This window comes from Sorex fumeus, unplaced genomic scaffold (assembly GCF_029834395.1).
Source record: "Sorex fumeus unplaced genomic scaffold, SorFum_2.1 ptg000036l, whole genome shotgun sequence".
NCBI lineage: Eukaryota > Metazoa > Chordata > Mammalia > Eulipotyphla > Soricidae > Sorex > Sorex fumeus.
The window spans coordinates 10,325,270-10,345,960 of NW_026606093.1; the positions used below are offsets into that span (position 1 = coordinate 10,325,270).

Below are 20,691 nucleotides of genomic sequence, written 5' to 3' on the forward strand. Positions count from 1 at the left end.
TTAACATTGGAATGAAAGGTTTAAATTAACACAGTTATTTATTATCCTTTTATTCCCATTATAGTTAGTCCTTGAGATAAGGAAACCAACAGGCATTCTTAGAGACAGTGCATAATTGTTTTGAGTTTAGCTTGCTTTAGAAATAAACTTACTCCACAGAAATTTTTGGAATTACATGATTTTTTCATTCAGGAAGAATATTAAAAATGATGCTAACAGAGTTTTAAGTCAAATAAAGAAACATAACTTGAATGATCTCATCTGTCATTTGAAATGACTAATTATAATTATTATTCTGTTTAAGATTTAAAACAATGAAAAATATTGTGAGCTTTGAGGTATAATACTTTTCTTTTTTCAAGTGAAAATTTTGATTCACATAGGGATACTTTTGAAAAATTTGACTCTTTATAATTAAAATTTATCATTTAAAAATATATCATTTTAAACCTAAAGAAAAACCCAGTAGACAAGTTCCCTAACTTTATGTCTCATCTTTGCTAATATAACAATTATGCCAATAGGATATGCATTTTAATTCAGGTATTTGTTACTTTTTTGTCGAATTATTATCCTTGACAATATTTTTTGTCTAATGATTATCCCTTACAATATTTCTCTATATAGATTAATATAAAATTTATTTTACAGAAAATTTTACTTATAGCATACCACTTTTGAACCCTCTGTATTCACTTTTTACACGCATTTTAAAATATTGAAGGAAGATTATATTTTGTTAAAATTGAATGAAGATTATGTTTTATTAAGTGATCATTTTTTAAAAAATCAAAGAAAGTAATATTTTATGATATGAAGCTTACATAAATCTTAAACTTTAACTATTGAAAAATAGCCTCTATCATTCTTTTATGGTTTATTATATACTGTTTATTTTGGCAGCTTTTGTCTGCAATGGAAAAGCCTGAATAATATATATATATGTGTATATATGTATATATATACATATATATATATATATACATATATATATATATATAGCACTGTCCTGTAGCACTGTCCTCCCGTTGTTTGTTGGATGCCCTTAATATCTCTTTCTTGGCTACATGCTATAGCACTCACATCCAATACTATTTTGAATAATATGGGGAGAGTAGGAAACTTTTGTTTGATCTTTGAGGGAAAGTTTTCTATTTTTCACTGTTGAGTGTGCTATATGGTAGTTTTAGGTAAATGGTTTTAATTATGATGAAAGTTTCTTATATTCCCATTTTATTGCATTTTCCTTTTCAATCATAAATGTGTATTGGTTCTTCTTAAATGATTCTTCTGCATCTATTGATATGATTAAAGTTTTTAGTTTTCTTTGACAAACTAAAAGTTTGTCAGTTTTGCTTATTCTTTCAAAGAACATATTTTTGTTTTACTGTTTTAAAAATTTATTTATTTAAAAATTGTAGATGCCATGGTTATATTGGTGTATATAAAACATTCAAGCACATTCTCCACTAGTGTCCATTCCTCTTTCCCATTATCTTCATGTTCCCACCCCACTTCCTGCTGAAGACCAGATTTCACTGACCTGTTGAAAATTATTTTTACTTCGATTTTATTTCTGCTATAAATTTTATACAGCGGTAGGGCGTTTGCCTTGCAAGCAGCCAGCCCGGCCAAGCCAGATTCGATTCCTCTGCCCCTCTTGGAGAGCCTGGCAAGCTACGGAGAGTATTAAATATGCCAAATACAGTAACAAGAAGTCTCACAATGGAGACGTTACTGGGCCCCGCTCCAGCAAATCGATGAGCAACGGGAGGGCAGTGATGATGTCCCTTTTCCTGATTGTTTTGGGTACCCTCTATTGGTCCTTTTCCTAACAGCTTAATCTGTACTATTAGTTTATCTTTTTGAGCCCTGACTTTCTCAGGGCTCAAATAAATAAGTGCTGGATTTCTAGGAATTTCCCTCTTTTCTTTTTTTAAAATTTCGTAAGGCTACACCCAGCTGTACTCTGGGCTGACTCTGGACTCTGTGCTCAACAATTACTCCTGGCAGTGTTCAGAGACCATATACAGTCCTTGTGAATATTGGATAGCCAAGTGCAAGAGAAGTGCCTTACCCTCTGTATTATTTCTTTAGTCCAAGATCGTTCCTCTTAGTGCCTTTTTTAAAAATTTGCCCCATGTGTTCTCGGAACTCCTGTCTTCATTCTCCTTTGTTTCCAGCAATGTTATGATTTCTTTTCTGATTTCCTTTTTTTGATCCATTGGATGTTCAGTTGTAAGTTATTTAATAGCCAAGTGTTTAATATTTTATTCCCATTTCTGTTATTACTTTCCCTTTAAAAAACCTTGTGGTGGTGGCTGGAGCGATAGTACAACGGGTAGGGCGTTTGCCTTGTACGTGGCCGACCCAGGTTCTATTCCCAGCATCCCATATGAACCCCTGAGCACCAACAGGAATAATTCCTGAGTGCAAAGCCACGAGTAACCCCTGTGCACTGCCGGGTGTGACCCAAAAAGCAAAAATTAAATAAATAAATAGATAAAAATAAAAAATAAAAAACCTTGTGTTATGAAAGATTAGTTGATATAATTTCTTTCTTCTTTATTTTATGAAGATATGCTTGTGACCCAGCATGTGATCTGTTTTGGATAATGTCCCCTGTGCTCTGGAAAATAATAATGTATTCAACTTTTTGAGGATGAAGGAAGAATGTATACTTGACTTTTCTAAGGCCATCTATTACACTTATTTCTTCAAGGCTAATGTTTGTTTTTATTCTTAGTTTATTTATCCAGAGGTTATAGAAGAATGTTATAGTTTCCACCCAGTATTGTGTTGCTGTCAATATATTCCTTTAGATCTATTAGCAGTTGTTTTAAATATTTTGAGGTACTGTAATTAGCTTCATAATTTGGAGGACTATGATTTCTTTATGATTTATAGATTCTTTGATTATTAATGAATGGCCATCCTTATCCCTTTATTGTCTTTTAAAATTTGAAGTCCATATTGTCTGATATAAACTGTCACCAAATTCTTTTAAAGAGAACTTTTAGCCTATAAGATTGTTTTACAGCCTTTGACTTTGTGCCTGCATGTACTCTGACTGTTCAGATGTATTTCTTGTAGGCAGCAGAAAATTTCGAATCTGTATTCCAATTCTATTAATTGGTGATTTCAGGTCATTCACACTGAGTGAAATGAAGAAATTTAGTGCCATAATTTTGTGAAAGTTATACATGTTTGTGCACAAGTTTGTCTGACATTTTTATTATATCAATTATTTATTTTTTAATTTAATTTCTGCTTCAAAATCTCAATATCTATGAAATTGAAAGGTTCAACTTTATAACCATTTAAATGTTACCATATCTATCCATGTGTTTTAAAGTCTGTCAGTCATAATCATTAGGCCATTGTCAATGATCACATGATATCATAAAAAAATCACTTCTAAATATTCATGCAAATTATTATCATTATTTAAAATGCACCCATAAAATCCAATATGCTCTAAGAGGATTTAAAACTGTAAGAGAAAGATGTACTATTTTATGCCCATGTTTTCTTTTCTTTCCTATTACAAAAAAAACGTTACTTTCTGGAAATAATTATTCACTTCACCTTTTGTATCCGGTGAAATGTTTTGAATTTCAAAGTCCAGTCCAATTTAATTCTTCCAATGGATCTCAGGCCCTCATGCTAAGATGAATTCAGTTTTTAATTTCATATATTTATAGTGACATAACAATGGCTGCCTGTGACTCCCTATTCAGTATATTTCTTCTGTTGCTTTCATCTAATCAAATCACACATTTAAATGACCTCTCTTTATATGGGGTCAAAGTTAAGATTAAATCCAATTTCTGGAGAGCAAGAAAATATTAAATGGAATGATTTTATTTAGACTCTTGCTTCTCTGCACTGTTGGTTGTTTGCATAATTCTTGAAACATATTTAGCTAAGAAACTGTGAGAATTGTTTGCTAGTGCCTCATTAAATTGCATGAGTTCTTTTTTACAACCAAAAAGAACATGATGTTGATTATATATTGTAATAGATTTCACAAAATTGACATTTTTCATGGCTTACTATTTACTCATAAGATTGCCTTGCCAACCAATAATTTTGAATACAAGAGCATCTCTCATTCTATAGTTTTTGAAGGTGACTTTTATGCTTATTTTTTTAAATCTCATAATCAAATGGAGCCCTTTTTTCTGTTGAAAACAATCTGAAAGGAAATTTATCTCATTATTTTCATATATAGTACTTATGAATGTGCTTTTAGCACTGTCTGTAGCACTATCCTCCCCTTGTTCATCCATTTGTTTGAGCGGGCACCAGTAACGTCTCCATTGTGAAGTATGTTATTATTGTTTTTGGCATATTGAATATGCCACGGGGAGCTTGCCAGGCTCTGCTGTGCAGGTGGGATACTCTTAGTAGCTTGCCGGGTTCTCCAAGAGGGACAGAGGAATCCTACCCGCGTCGGCCGCATACAAGGCAAATGCCCTACCCATTGTTCTGTCTCTCCAGACCCCCCAAATTATGGGACACTTCACGAATTTGCACGTGATCCTTGCGCAGGGGCCATGCTAATCTTCTCTGTATCATTCCAATTTTCGTATATGTGCTGCCAAAGCGAGTACAATGAATGTGCTTTACATACATTAAATGCTCAATATTTATTGTTTTAATTAATTGATGTATGAAAAACATTGCCATACCAAGGTAGGCCATGGTTTTGTTGTTACTGCTATTTGATTTGGTCACTAGACTCTATTAAAGATCATTAATGAGTTTTATTTCGTGAAAATTTAGAGAATGGATCATTTGATCACATTTGATCACTAGGCATCCCATTACTCATTGATTTGTTCAAGCGGGCGCCAGTAATGTTTTCATAGGCCCTGTCGCATGCTAATGTAGCCCAATGCGTCTGCTCGCTCCAGGAACACAAAGAGCCTCAAACCGTTTCTTCAGGGTCTTGACGAAGAAGTCTGACAATCTCGTATGTAGGTGGGCGGCCATGTGATCATTTGACATCCTGTGGAATCCAGTCAGTAGTGGCTCTAGTCCAGTGGTCATCTCCAAATCGCATTATATGTCCAGTCCATCTGATTTAGCAAACAAGACAACGTCTCTGATTCTCAATCACCGACGGAGGTCAGAACTCCGGATTCCTTCTCTCACTTGAGTGAAGCATGATACTCCAAGCATAGCTGTTTCGATTCCTTTTTGGGAGACCCGAATAGCATTCTCATCCTGTTTTCATAGGGCCCAGGTCTCTGAGGTGTATGTTAATGCAGGAAAAATGATGGGGTCGAAGAGATGTGCCTGGAGCCGGAGGTTCTTTGTCCTCTTAGCTATTTCTTTGATGCTCTTGAAGGAGTTTCAAGCCACTCTCTTCCTCCTGTGCAACTCAGGTGCCAGGTCATTCATCATGTTTACTTCTCGACCTAGGTACACATAAGTGCTGCATTCAGAGATGTTTGTTCCATTGAGAGCAAATTTGACATCAGTAATGAATCCGTTTCTCATGAACATTGTCTTTGTGAGATTCAGCTGCAGTCCGACCTTTTCACACTCGCAGTCGAAGTTGGCCGGCATCTGTGCCACTTGGCAAATGTTTGATGTTATTAGAATGATGTTATCAGCAAAGCAGAGGTGGTGTAGTTGACGACCATCTATCTACACTCCCATTCCTTCCCATTCCAGTCATCACTTGATGTTTTAAGGGTGGCACTGAAGAGTTTCAGTGAAATGGTATCATCCCGCTGAACCCCTCTCTTGACATCGATGATCACTTTCTTGTGGAAGGGTGAGATCTTGGTAGTGAATCCATAATACGATTCATGGAGGTTCCTGATGTATTGAGTTTGAATGCCCTGATTGGCTAGGGCTTCGATAACCACTTCTGTCTCAACAGAATCAAAGGCTTTCTTTAAATCAATGAACGTTAGAGCAGCATCTTAAGCGCCTGAGAAACCTCAATGAGCTTGGTTACTGTGTGGATATGGTTGATTGTGCTGAATCCTTTGCAGAACACAGCTTTCTAGCATGGTTGTCCTTCATCTAGTGTTCTCCTAATCCTATTCAGGATGACTTGAGTGAACAGTGTATAGATGGACAACAGGCAGATTGGGCGATAGTTGCCAATATCGTGGATGTCTTTCTTCTTGTACAGTAGTACAGTCCTGCAGGTTTTCCTTGGGATGGAATTTTGCATTCAGAAGGTAGCATGTGAAGAGCTGAGCCAGTGTATTGATGAGTACGGACGGCAGGTTATTCAGGTATTTGGGTCTGACCTTGTCTGGACCGGGTGCTGTTCGCTTCTTTACCGATGAAATGGCGTGTCGGATTTCTGAAGGGAGAATGTTGGGAATAACATATCATCCTGTGAAATTTGGTATGTGGGCAGGTGCACGTGGCTATTAAAGAGATCTGAGTAGAAGTCATGAATAATCTTCTCCATTGCCCTTCTGGAAGATGGACGTCGGAGGGCAGTCATTTTGGTCTTGTAGTTGGCGAAGGACAGGTGGGCATTATGAATGCTTTTCCCGGCTTCTGCAGCATCTGCCAGCACTGCTGCTCTTCTCTCTTTGAGGTCTTCCTTGTTCGCTTCTCTGCACTACTTTGTGAGCTCAGACGTTCGCTTGTGGTTGCTTGAGGCTCATGCCCAGCCATGCTGGTGAATGAGCTTGAGAGTTTTTAAAGATAGGCATCTTTTTGTGGCTTTCTCTCTCTCGGTGTTCCTCGCACAATTATGGAGGTGCTGAACTAGTCTGTCGTATTCTTCGTCAATGGTGTCAATGTTTGCATCTTCCCATGTTGCTACAATAGTGCCAAAGAGCTCCCAGTTGGTGGTTGTTCTGGGAGTTCAAAAATGGAGAATGGACAGCTTTCAAAAATGTGTCTCGTGGGATCAAGGAATAGTGAAGTGGTTAGGGCACCTTCCTGGCATGGCCCCTTGATTACTGGCACTGCATAGTCCCTCGAATGTAGCCCCGAAGGCCCCCTGAAAACTGCTGGGTGTGGTTCCAGCACTTTTGGGTATCCTTGGTGTCCCAAACACTGAAGTGTCTGAGCAGCATTACAACCTAGGGCCATTGTGCTGAACCCATAGTCAGGTGACTGAGAGTCATCACTGGGCCTCCAGATGTCCTAAGACCCACTTGGGTCTCCCCATCTCATAACAAAATGTACTTCAAAATATTTATACTAAGTATTGCAACCATTTAATCTATAATATCAAAATTTAATTGAACACTAAAGTGATGGGCAATAGCACAGTGGATAGGGTGTTTTCCTTACAAGTGACCAACATGGCCCATCTGAGTTCGACTCCTCCACCCTTCTTAGAGACCCTAGCAAGCTACTGAGAGTATCTTGCCCACACGGTAAAACCTGGCAAGCTCCCCATGGTGTATTCGATATGCCAAACACAGTAACAACTGTTACAATGGAGACATTACTGGGCCCACTCGAGCAAATCGATAAACAACAGGAGGACAGTGACAGTGACCCTAAATCGATATTTTAATGTAAGATGAAACTGTATTATTTGAAACCCTTCATATGGTTTAAATCTCCATTTTGAACAGTGTAGAAAATATATATGTAGTCAAAAGTAATGTCTTGTGACAGATAGTTGCTAATAATAAATTTTAACCCTTGTGTGTTACCTAATCATATCTCTATACTTTGAAATTATACAATTTCTCCTTTCCTTAGAAGAGAAAATTATCCCCATTATGTCAAATCATTCCTGAATAAATTAATTATAATGTGAATTTAAATACAGTTCTAAAAAGAGATGGAAATATATTACAGTGTGTAGGGTGCTTGCCTTATATGTTGCCAAAGTGGGTTTTCTACCAGCACCGTGTATGGTTCCATGACTACTCTTCCAGAAGCAATCTCTGAGCACAGAGTCAGAAGTAATCCCTGAGTACCACTGGGTGCACTGGGTTTGGCCTCCAAATACTAACTTCCCCCAAAACATCACTTGTCACTTGTCATCCCGTTGATTATCAATTTGCTCCTGCTGGTGCCAGTAACGTCTCCATTTGTCTCTGTTGCGTGATAGTATACCCCAGTGGCATTGGAGTCTCTTTCAGGGTCAAGGGAATGAGGACTGTTACTGTTACTGATTTTGGCATATCGAATATGCCACAGGGAGCTTGCCAGGCTCTGCCATGACCCCCAAAAGAGAAGTAAATAAAATCATTTCTTTTCTTCCCCTTCCTGGTGATGCTCATCTCCAAATAGGAAAGGATATAAAATAGCATTTACAAACCTACTGCTTCAACAAAGCATAGAATTTATGTTACATACTGGAGCGATAGCACAGCGGGTAGGGCGTTCGCCTTACAAGCGGCCAACATGGCCGACCCGAGTTCGATTCCTCCGCCCCTCTCGGAGAGCCCAGCAAGCTACTGAGAGTATTCGATATGCCAGACACAGTAACAACAAAGTCTCCAATGGAGATGTTACTGGGCCCGCTCGAGCAAATCGACGATCAACGGGAGGGCCATTACCTTTACCTTTTAGTCATAAGAGCAAATTACCATATGCAAAGAAAGATTTGATAACATTTACCATCCCTTCACTACTGAAAAAAAAAGGTAAAGGTAAAGGTAAAGGTAAAGGTAAAGGTAAAGATGCACCATTATTATTTGGAATTTCCCCTAAGCAATCAGACCTGCTGAAAAGGCATCATGAAATAATTTGTTTTCTATTGCTGGTTATGAAGAGCATATGATGTCACGTGGCCGTGCAATTTTGGATTTCTGATATTTTACTAATTAAGTCTGGAGGGATTTCTGCCAAAAGCCGCATAGTTCCTAGATTGGTTTGTGTGCCTCTGGGGCCATGGTTGTGCCGGAGAGACGCTTGTGGGGGGCAACTCTTGGTCTTGGGCAGGAAGGACGTGCCGGTTCCATCCCCCATCCTATGAGGCCACAGTTTCCCCTTCACTGCCAGATCTTAAGCTGGCTCTAGGCTCTGAGGCGGTGGCCACCGTACCTTCTGTGGGGGAAGGCAGAAGGGACAGGCACCCTTTCCCTCCCGGGGGGTGGGGGGAGCATGGCATCGTAGCTTACTGCATAGTCCATTCACATTTCTGCCATAAGCTGCTGGATTTTGAATTAGGTCTGTGTTCTTCTGGGGCCATGGCCATGCAGGAAAGCCACTCGTGGCGGGGAGCTCATGGTCTCGGCGGGGTGGGAAGGATGTCCAAAGTATATTTCAGGAAAGATGAACTTATAAACAATAGTTGTGAAGTTTTTTTATATAATAATCCCATGATATACTTAACAGTTATTGAAAAAACAAAATATTCACTTTAGAAAATTTTGGAAAACATAAATGTGCAGAAACACACTAATATACCAGTTAATACAGTGATGTCATCAGATTTTTAACTTTCTCAATTGTACAAGCACACTAATATACCAGTTAATACAGTGATGTCATCAGATTTTTTTTATGGATAGCTCTCTTGTACAGTTGAGAAAGTTAAAGTGAAAAGTTAAATAACAGTTTAGTGTTTTTAAATACAGTTTTGTTATTGCAGAACTGAGAGAGTTTTAACACCTCCATTGCCTACAGATGTTTTTAGGAACTGCTACATAAAACCTAAAAAGGTAATGCAAAATACATGTAGAGTTATTTTTGATTTTTTCAATTTGGTATCACAAATGTTCTTTATTTGTCTCCTCTGGCTTTTATAGGGAAAAAATATGTAGAGGGTAATAAAATGTTTTTTCTCAAGGGAACACATTTAGTGAAATTACATTCATATCTTCCAACTGCAAAGTCTGGGATTTTATTCATTATTTTTCTTCCTGTCTATGAATCCTAAAAATCCTAGAATAGGATTCTAACAAGATTATAATAAGATTCATAATACTAGATTAGTTGAATTAAATCTAGGTCCATCATACTCTCTTCAGTGTTACCTGAAACAGAACGGAAGTCTCCATTTAACTTCTGATTTGATCCCATGATGTCTAATTTGTATCTGACTGATGCCAAAAAAAGTGAGTTGGTTCAAGAGTAACCTGAATATTTAAGGGTGTGTGTTTATTTTTTTTATAATTTTAATTAGTTTTATTGACGTAGTGCTGGTTTACATGTGTTTAAGTACTGATATATTTTAAAGGAACAATGTTAACATAACATAACCAAAATACCAGTATCCACTATCCACATACCATAGTTAACTTTATGTTTCAGCCCACTCCTTCCTGGACTTAGTAACTTTCATTCTGTAATCAGAGTCTAAAGGTTTGTTTTGGCTGAAAACATGTTGTACATATTCTTGCTGGTTTTTTTTTTATTTGTTTTTTTGTTTTGTTTTTGTATATCCTCGATATACAATTAAATCATTTATTATTTGTCTTTCTAACTTATTTTGCTTAGTATTTCATCTTCCCGAGGTTTCTTAATTGAATCCTGGGTTCTTCTGGAGTAACACCTGCAAGTATACCGAATGATCACAAAGGACTTTTTTAGTGAAGCCTGACCATTTGCAGTGGGCCTACACCATCAGGGTCACTGAATACCTGGACAGATTTACTGAGCCTCTGCTTGGCTGACCTATAGCCGCCAGCACTAGACAACGATTACAGAGAACCAGGAGCAAAAATATCAAATGCCATTTTGCCTAGAGCTGAACCTGGTGTATTTATCTGTTTGGAGGACAGTAGTCTTTAAGTTTTAACTTTTGGGCAATTCCAAATGACAGCACCATAGTTACTGTAAATCAAAACAGACAGGGTCAACAAAGATCACTCTTGATCTGTGTGACGTCTTAGAACTTTGATTCTTTAAGTATTAAATAGGAAGAAAATATGGAGCACAGGTGTAAGGGACATAAATATGTCCTGGATCAGAAACTCAACTTTTATAGTAAAATATTCTTTAAAATGATTCAAAAGAAGGGTGAATTTATGGAGATGGTATGGGGGAAAATGCCGTTTGATTATTTTCTTTGCTCTGATGTAAACTTTAGTGAGATAAAATAAAATATTTGAGAAAATGGTAATATTTTATAAATTCAATCTATTATTGTTTTGTTCAGCTGCTGAAAAAATACAATAGGGTATTACAACTAAGTTCTCTTTTGACAGTGGAAAGTTCACTTGTTTTTTTTTTTTTCAGTTAGCATTTAGGTGCTTGTTATTTTCATGTGTACTCAAAACCGTTGTTTACATGGTTGCGTTTCTCTAGACACACATTCCTAACAATGTATATCTTTCTACTTCCTCCCATTACCCACTTTTGTTCAAAAAGTTTCTTCAGTTTAAAGTCCTCTCAAATTGTTTTCTTCCTTCACTGATGTGTTCCTATTCTTGAACTCTTTTTACCAGTCTAGTGCAGACCAATTTCTCTCGCTAATCTTCTAGAATAGAGGTTGGCAAAGATTTTCTGTAAAGACAGTAAATATTTCAGACTCAGTGGCTGTCATAAGGTCTGTGTTCCAAGTATTCAATTGTATTGCTTTGTAAAATGGTCGTGGACCATAGTCCAACAGTCGGGCATAGTTATCTTCTGATAAAGTCATCTACAGATAATTTGTTATAATGTATAAAGGAGTCATTATTTGCCAACTCATCTTTTGGAACCCCTACTGTGACTGGAAGCCAATTACCATGTAAGTGGGAAGGTCACCTTTTCTTGCTGTTTCATGTCCTTATTTAATACTTCTTTAAAAATATCATTATATAATGTAGTATATATAACTATTTGGGCACATTAAATATGTTTCAGACATTCAAATATTTCGTGTAAAATCAGCTTTCAATTTTTTTGTTTAAAACATTTTTAATTTTGCTTGTTACAATTAAATGACTGATGTAATTACCAAGAAATCACTGTATCACTGTCATCCCGTTGTTCATCGATTTACTCGAGTGGGCATCAGTAATGTCTCCATTCTTCCCAGCCCTGAGATTTTAGCAGCCTGTCCTTACTCATCTTTCCCAACACTGACATATTGGAGGCTCTTTCAGGGTCAGGGGAATGGACCGTTATTGTTACTGTTTTTGGCATATCAAATACACCACGGGTAACTTGCCAGGCTCTGCCATGCTACCAAAAAATACCTCAATAAAAGAAAAATTTTGAAAATTGTTGTATCTCACAATGAGTTCATTAAAGTCCTTGTTTAAAAGTTATATGGGGGGGAGTCTGCCTTCCCCACTCCAAGAAGACCCCAGAGATTTGAGTATGAAAACTGGTGTACCTGGGGAGTTTTGTCTGCAGAGATTAGTCTTGAATTAGTGAAACTGGGCCATTTGGATGATAGTGCCTGTGGGGTGTCAGTGCAGTGCCAGTGCTTAAGAAAGGCAGGGACTTGGCCTGTCCATTTCCCAAAGGTGCCCCAGAGTTTTCAGCCCAAAGATCAGTGTGCCATGAGTTGCCTCAGTTTAGCTAGGCATCTCTTCCTAGAGAAGCTTCGTTAATGCGTCTTGTAAGACTGGTTACAAGGACGTGAGTTCCTCAAGCTGTTTCTCATCTCTAGAGCTGAGTTTTTTCTTCTGAACTAAATCATAATTTTGTTGGATATAGTATCCTTGGTGATGTGTTTATTTTATTGAATTTTTGTACTATACCTCTCCATTCTCTTCTGGTATAGCTAGTATTATTTGATAGATCTGCTGTGAATCTTATAAGCTTTCCATTGTATGAAAGTTACTTTTCTGACATTTCGGCTTTCAGTACTCTTTCTCTACATTTTGATTTTGTCATTCTGAGCACAAAGTGTTTGAACCTATTTTCACTGGGACCCTTCTCTTGTATCCCAGTTCTGTTATTCTTTCAATTTGAGAAATTTACCTATGATCTCTTTAACTATTGTTTCTTCATAAAAATTGCCTTCCTGTTCTTCAGTGATTGTCATAATTTTTAAATTGTTCCCATGAACCTATCTCCTAGTTCTCCAATGAGCTGTTGATTTATTTTCAGGCTTTCCTGCAGCTTTTGTTGATTCCTAGTCTTCCTCCTGCCTTTCATCTTGGCTCACCCCTATAGTTTCCTCAGATGCTGTTATTGTGCTGCTCAGTGAGTCTGTTGAGATTTTTTTAAAAAACATTACCTACCATAGTCCTCATTTATGCTTATAGTTTTGTCATTTCAGCTCTCATACTTGGTGCTTTGCTGGCTACATGTGCCATTGCTTCTTTATCCAATTCAACATCCTCACCATTTGAGCAGAGTGATCATTTCTAACTAGTGTTGAAAGAAGGTAAAGGGATATATGTGATAATCTTTTAGAGTCTATGTGGCAAACTATGATGCCTAAAATGAGAGAGAAAGAGAAAGAGAGAGAGAATTGAGGTGTCTGTTATAGAGACAGTCTGTGGTGGGGGGTGGCTTTAAGGGATGGGAGGGAGCCTGATGACACTGTTGCTGGGAAATTACACTGGTGGAGGGATGGGTGTTGGAACATTGTATGACTGAATGCAATCATAAACAATTTTGTAATGCTCTAAAATAAATAAATGAATTTAAAAAAGAAAAGGACAGAAAAATACCAGTCATTGAAGATTTACTGAGTTGCTTAATGTGGGTTGAGCCTTATTGTTTTTTCTGTGATTGTTTTGCTTATTTAACCATGAGGAGTTTTATGTGTCTTCTCCATTGAGTTTGAGGTGGTCCTGCTTTGCTAAGCGTGAATTTTTGTAATTAGACTCCCTGAGACTCTCTGAGTAATAACTCAGGAAATTGTTATTTTCCTTCCCATCGTCACTCAGTGATAAGAGTATACTTGTGAGCAGTGTGAAATTTGATGAGTTGTGGAGATGTGGAGCTGGGCCCAGTGAAATGGTCAAGATCTGATATGGAGGCTTTATCTTACCCAATGGAGTGTTCAGTGAGTTTTGAAGTTGTGGATGCATTACCATGGAAATACTATGTATAATTTTTAATGTTATGTTCCTCTATTGGTTCTTTGCTAAGTACAGGCATCAGTTCCTGCTGAGCTGTATCATATTTTCTCTGTTGAGGTATGTATTAAAGATCAGATTAAAGGTTTTAATGGGTAACTTAAGAAAATATTTGTGAGTTATTTTCTGACAGCGTGTTTATGATGAGATATTTTATTAGCCTGCAAATACAATATTCTCTTATTTAGAGGATGAAGTGTCATAGATTGGTCTTATCAATAGATAACTTTCTGAATTTTACCATTTGATAGAGTACAAAAAGTAATTTGTACAGTCTCAAACTTCAGAGAACAGTTTATAACAATAATGTTTATATTTACAGCATGTAACTTAGGAAGAGACAATAAACTGTCAAGTTTGACATGTATACTATTGATATTGAGGTCAGAATGGAACATACATCTATTCTCAGTATTTCAAGCAAATAGCACAATTGATGGCACAATACAATGAACACTGTATTCCCTTTAAAATTCAAGGATTTGAAAAATATATGTCCAGGTGTTATATTTATCCAAGAGAAAGTAAACTACTAAAGAGAAACAATTGAAAATTGCATGTGTTTTTCTGTCTCTTGTTTATCCCAGAACAATTTTGATAAATGCAGCCTAGTTATCAGTTTTTATTTATGTTGTATTACAGCTATTTATTTGAATGAGTTAGACATTTTTAAAAAATATTACACCCATTTTTCTCTACTTACATAAGCTGGATCTGAGGTTAAATATAAACCTTGAGAATTGTTAAACTGTTGAGGAGGAAAAAATGTACTGCTGTCCCAGATAACACAGGGAAATACTCAACTCAGATATCCTATTTTTGAATACAAATTAGAATTATTCATTGGTAGCAGAGTTATGTTGATCATAGTGAAGAATATGGTATGTGTCAGCTGTTTCTCTTGATAATAGAATAACATGGAGCCAAGTGTAAAAAAAAATGTTTTTCTCATACCATTGCGTGGGATTAAATGCTCTACTTTTTATGCACATTTATTCCAGATTATTTGGATATTGATAAAGTTTAGAGTTCATGAAAATCCATTTTTTACCCTGCCTGAGTATTGCAATTGCAAAACAAGACAGGCACAACTGAGATCCGAGCATGAGTCAGAGAACAAACAAGGCTTGAAACTAGAACGATGTTCTTACAGAGTGACATGCAGGAATCAACTCACATAGGAACGAAGGTGTGGTGAAACGAACTTTAACCAAAGTTCCCCGAAAGTGGGTGGGTAAGGGCCCGAAGGTTCAGGGCCACTGCTGTGTTGCAGTAAAGATCATGGAGCTAGCTTTCTCTGAATTTAAGAACTTCACTATATATTTATCAAAAATATTACCCTATGTTGAGATGGTAATGCAAGTTTTATCCTTTATATTATGACAGTAGTAAATCCTAGTGATGAATCATCCTGGTCTTCTGGAGAAACCCTTACTTGGCCTGCTGATGGGTGGAGTATAGCTCTCTTGATTGAAATTTCAGTGATAGCTTTTGGCATCCACCTTTATGCACTAGAATTTTTTTTTTTCTTTTGCAAGTCTTTGTTTCTCTTGATATGCAGTTTAGATTTAGTGTCACGTCTAAGTATATCTTTGACCTAGAAACAAGGAGACACGATTTTATGTAATAGTGTTCATCAGCTATCTAATACACATCACATATTTTAATTTTTATAGGAATTTAAATCAAAATAACTAAATAATTTGTTGCATTTATTATTCAAATATAAATTTCAGGGCGTTCTAGACAGTGGACCAAGCTTTTTAAAAATTAGAATTATGGGGTACAGTGGGTAGGGCGTTTGCCTTGCACATAGCCGACCCAGGTTCGATTCCTAGCATCTCATGTGGTCCCTCGAGCATTGCCAGGAATAATTCCTGAGGGCATGAGCCAGGAGTAAACCCTGTGCATCACCAGGCGTGATGCAAAATAAATAACTAAATAAATATAAATAATAAGAAGAATTAAATAAAGATAAAATTCTTGTTGTGTTCATGCATTTTAACTTCTGACCTAAAAAACTAAGATTAATTTTTCTATTTAATAAAATATGAAGGTGTTCAATCACAAATAAAGATTAATAGTTCTCCTAACATCAGTAAGAATTTACAATAAAAATTCTAATTATGATATCTTACATATATCATGAATAAGATATACATGCAGTATAAAATGCATTCACAAAAATTATATGAGGCAAGAAAGATTATGCAATTTCCTTAAAGTTCATTAAAAATAATTCAGAAAAATAAAGATCATGGAGCTAGAACAAACATGGGGATTGCAGGCCTGGGGCACAGCCTGGAGCATTCAGAGGGCAGCTGTGACGTTCAGTGGGGTTGGGAGTGGATGAGATGCCATGGTTGCTGGGAAGGGTGACCAGCAGTGTCCATGCTGGGCAAATCAGTTGCTGTATAGAGCTTGAGGAACCCCTCTAGTCAGACCCTGGAGAGTACACAGGAGGCAATTCTAAGGCTTGGTCCCAAGAAGACGTGCTCTGCGGGAAACTGCCCTGCTCCTTGTTGGCCTCACTGACTGGCTACAGATCTCTAGACTGATGGTCTGGAAGGGAATGGGTGGGGAAAGCCCTGGCACCTGGGTGAGTTGGATCAGGATCCAGTTCAGAAGTAGGAGAGAAATGTTTGCAGGTGAGGGAAACACATCCCAGGCCATACTCAGGGAAGGACATCATAGCTGGGTGGAACAGTATTGACAATTTTTTTTTTGGAGGATTGTACTGAAGACCTCTCACATGTATATAACATTTCTGAGCTGGCATTGATCATGGATAACTGAAACCATGTAAGACAAAACAGCCAGCAAGGTGGAGACCACTGAGGGAACTCCCAACCACATTGAAATAGAATCATTTTTTGCTCTACCCAAGAGTCTCCTCCAGAAACTGGAACTGTATCTTCTTTAATAGAATAAACAAAAGTGCTCCTATCTTACACCGGAAGCAACTGCCATCCCCTGATCATCTGAGCACACACAGGGGGCATTTGGAAATTTACATTTAAATTGTAGTATGAAGGATAATTAGAAATAAGACTAAGCTGGTGGTGACAGACAGGGCTAGTGCTCCTGGTCAGGGACATTGTTTATAAAATTTGATATGAGGGTGCGAGTTCTAGATCTACAAGAATACTTGTTTGACTTAGGGCTAGATTAGGCTAAATTACATACTTTTTATTTTTTTGAATCACTGTGAGATAGACCATTACAAAGCTGTTATAAATTACTTACTTCTAGTTCTTTGTTTAGGCTATCACTCATAACAGGACTTGGGACCATCTGCAGTGCCAAGGATAAAACCAGGATTAGCCTCATGAAAAACAAGTACCTTACCCATTGTACTATCTTTCCAACACAACCTTTCCCCAACTTACAAAAAATTTAAAACTAGCTCAACTATTTCTAGAATATAATTTTCTATAACATAATTTTTGATATTTGGGGGGAGGAAGGGACGTTTAGCCACACATAACACTGTTCAGACCTTATTCTTGACTGTGCTCAGTGATTACTCCTGGCAGTATTTGAGAGACATACCTGGTGTCAGGGATCAATCCTAGGTCAGTTTCATGCTTATCAAGCATCTTATCTGTTGTACTATCTCTCTGTACCCATGAAACTTAAAAATTACATGTAGCATAAACATTATTATTTTAATGTAATTAGTTTTACATTTTTTGATCTAGTAAATACATTTCAAGTTAGATTAAACAAAGAAAAATGTAATAACCTACATTTTATCATAGAAAACTGATCAACCCCAAAGCACCACCACCACTCCCAAATGAAAACAAAGTCAATTAAGAAATAGATTATACAATACTCTTTTATTCTTTTTTTTGCCTTGTTCCTTGGATTTTCTTTGCTTTTCTTGAAATGCCATTTCCTTTTCTAATGTACCTGTTTATAACATGCTGATAGATATTGGTATTATTTTCTGAAGAGAGATGTCTGCAAACTCTAGACTCTACATTGTGTGAGCTACTGTTATGTTTTCACAGACTGGGAGTACTGTTTGGGAGTACTGTTTAGGAGTACTGTTCCCCCCACTCACCTCTCTTTCTGAGGACAACCTCTTTTGAATAAACAATAACTTATTTGAATCTAATCTCAGTTTGCAGTCATGAGCAGGTAGCCACTGTGGTAATTAGTTTCCCATTGTATATTTTAGAAGCTGATACATGTTTAGATTCACCTATGTTGTCACAAATTACAGAATTTTATTGTTTTATATTGTAATTTAATTTTCTTGTGCATACATATATGCAAAATGTATGTAGTATAATATGCACGGTGGGTGTGATATATATTATATTACATCTTCTTTGTCCTCTTCAACGGGTACATAGGTTGTTTCCACTCTTGTGTATTGTAATACAGCTATGTTGAACATGGGGATGCAGGTTTCTTCTCAAATTAGTGTTTTCTTATGCTTTGGATAAATTTCTAGCAGCAAGATAACTAAATTATAAGTCACTTTTGACAACAAGTCTCACAATGGAGATATTACTGGGTCCACTAGAGCAAATCAATGAATAACGGGAGGACAGTGACAGACAGTGACAGTGATAATTATATATATATATCAGCTGGAGTGATAGCACAGCAGGTAGGGTGTTTGCCTTGCACATGGCCAACACGGTCGACCTGGTTTCAATTCCTCCACCCCTCTCGGAGAGCCCGGCAAGCTACTGAGAGTATCTCGCCCGCACAGCAAAGCCTGGCAAGCTACCCATGACGTATTCAATATGCCAAACACAGTAACAACAAGTCTCACAATGGAGACGTTACTGGGCCTGATCGAGCAAATCGATGAACAGCGGGAGGACAGTGACAGTGATATATATTAGAACCCATCACAGTCACAATCACAACCATCCTGTTATTTGTCGATTGCCTCGAGCAGGCCCCAGTAACGTCTCCTTCGTCCTAGCCCTGAGATTTTTTTTTAAAAAGTGCCTTATTCAAAGCTCTTTCAGAGTTAGGAGAATGAGACTCTTCATTGTTACTGGTATTTGGCATATTGGGTACGCCATGGGGAGTTTGCCAGACTCTGCCATGTGGGCAGGTTACATTCGGTAGCCTACAAGTTTGTCCAAAGGAGAAATGAGATGATAAGATGTCACGTGGCCACAAATGCGGCCGCGCACTTCCAGGAGCTGAGTGTGATAATCTCTGGATCCTTGCCGTTGTTGGGGTTACACGGCAGTTGGTGGGTGTAACTGTCTAGCTACTGGCAGGTCCAGCCCCAAACCATACAGGCTTGGAGATCTCAGCCCCGGGTCCCACACACCTGGGTTCCTCTGCCAGTTCTTTTATGCGTGAGGCTCATCCAAGTGTGTGGAGAGTGGTCCCAGCATGGCCTTGGCTGGGGCCCGGAGGTCTTCAGCTGTTGGGCCCTGGTTAGGACAGTCAGGCACAGGGTAGGAGACTCTGCCTTGTTCTCTCCCGGGAGCTGAGTGAACCCATAGAAACCAAAAATAGATCAGTAAATACTAGAGGCAGGGTGAAAGGAAAACAGGAGTTAATAAAAATCTTCAGTTATGCAAAAAGAGAAAATTCTGGACTTGGAGCCAGAACACAAGTGGTGGGGCATATGCCAAGCATATACAACGCCCTGGGAATTATTGTCAATATTTTATGGCCTGTGATTGTGGGTTAGTGGCCCTTGAACACCACAGGGTGTTGTGCTTATAAAAATATCCCAGACTCCTTGGGACAACATTGTCTTTGTTAGTGATGCTGTACTGTGCCCTGTTAATTACGAACTCTTTTATCTTGAATAATCTTAAGAGATAGAATTACCACAAAGAAAAAGTGGCTAACCAAGGGGAAGTAGATTTTTTGAAAGAAGGATATAGAGTGACCGCTTAATAATGTTCTAGTTATGATTATTGTATATAGGAATATCTATTTGAAGAAGAATAAAATAGTCACCATATCATTATGCACGCTTTAGGGACAATGTTGCTAGTATAGTGATGTTTAGTAATGTCAATTTGCTAACAGAGCATATTAATATATGAATGGTAGTATGTAAATTGCTACTGAGCAAACCATAAAAAGATTAATTTTAGCCACTTTGCTCATGATATATTGTGGTCTTCGATACATCACTAAAATAGAGTATTGCCATTCAATTAACTTTAAAATTAATATTGTGCCTGTGCTCAATTTTATTTAAAGAAATGAAGTAAAGGAAGTGGTTTTTTCAGCCATTCACTATGCATTAGCTTCAATGACAGGATATAAATCATAGTAAGTCATGGGTTTTTGCCCAGTTCTGATCTCTGTGTGGTGCATGTCAATGTCAAACTTCAAAAATGTGTGCCTCACTTAGAATAGCATGCATTTTGTAACTGGACAAAAGTAAGTGGAATGAATTGTGGATAAAATCTAGCCCTTCAGAAATGTTTTGACACTTTACCCAGGAGCTTGCATTTATTAATAGTAATGGTTCCTAAATTTTTATTTTGGCCAGCTTGCTAATTATATAGAAAGCCCCAGAAGGAGTGATGAAGAAAATGCATTAGTGAAAAGTATAAAAAATTACCTTTGACATCTTTAGTACAAAGGCAAGTCCCGATGGCTCATAAAAGATAATAAATTTATAGGAATATCCTTTTAAATTTTTCATGTTTAATATCCAATACTTTTTGTCCCTCTTCCAAAGATGACAAGATATTCTTTTATTACTAAGAAAATATATATCCGCGGCATCCATATCTAAATTTGTTAGAATTAACTCACTCTCGAT

The 20,691-nt window shown here is 37.3% G+C and overlaps 1 protein-coding gene and 1 non-coding gene across 2 annotated transcripts in view; one reads left to right on the forward strand and one right to left on the reverse strand.

The window, feature by feature from the left end:
* The window catches only part of TMEM117 (transmembrane protein 117), a 497,557-nt gene that overhangs the window by 188,480 nt on the left and 288,386 nt on the right, over positions 1 to 20,691 (forward strand). The gene's annotated exons all lie outside the window — the stretch shown is intronic.
* LOC130027279 (U6 spliceosomal RNA) lies at positions 4,510 to 4,616 on the reverse strand. The gene has a single exon (XR_008793023.1). It is a non-coding gene; the product is annotated as a U6 spliceosomal RNA (small nuclear RNA).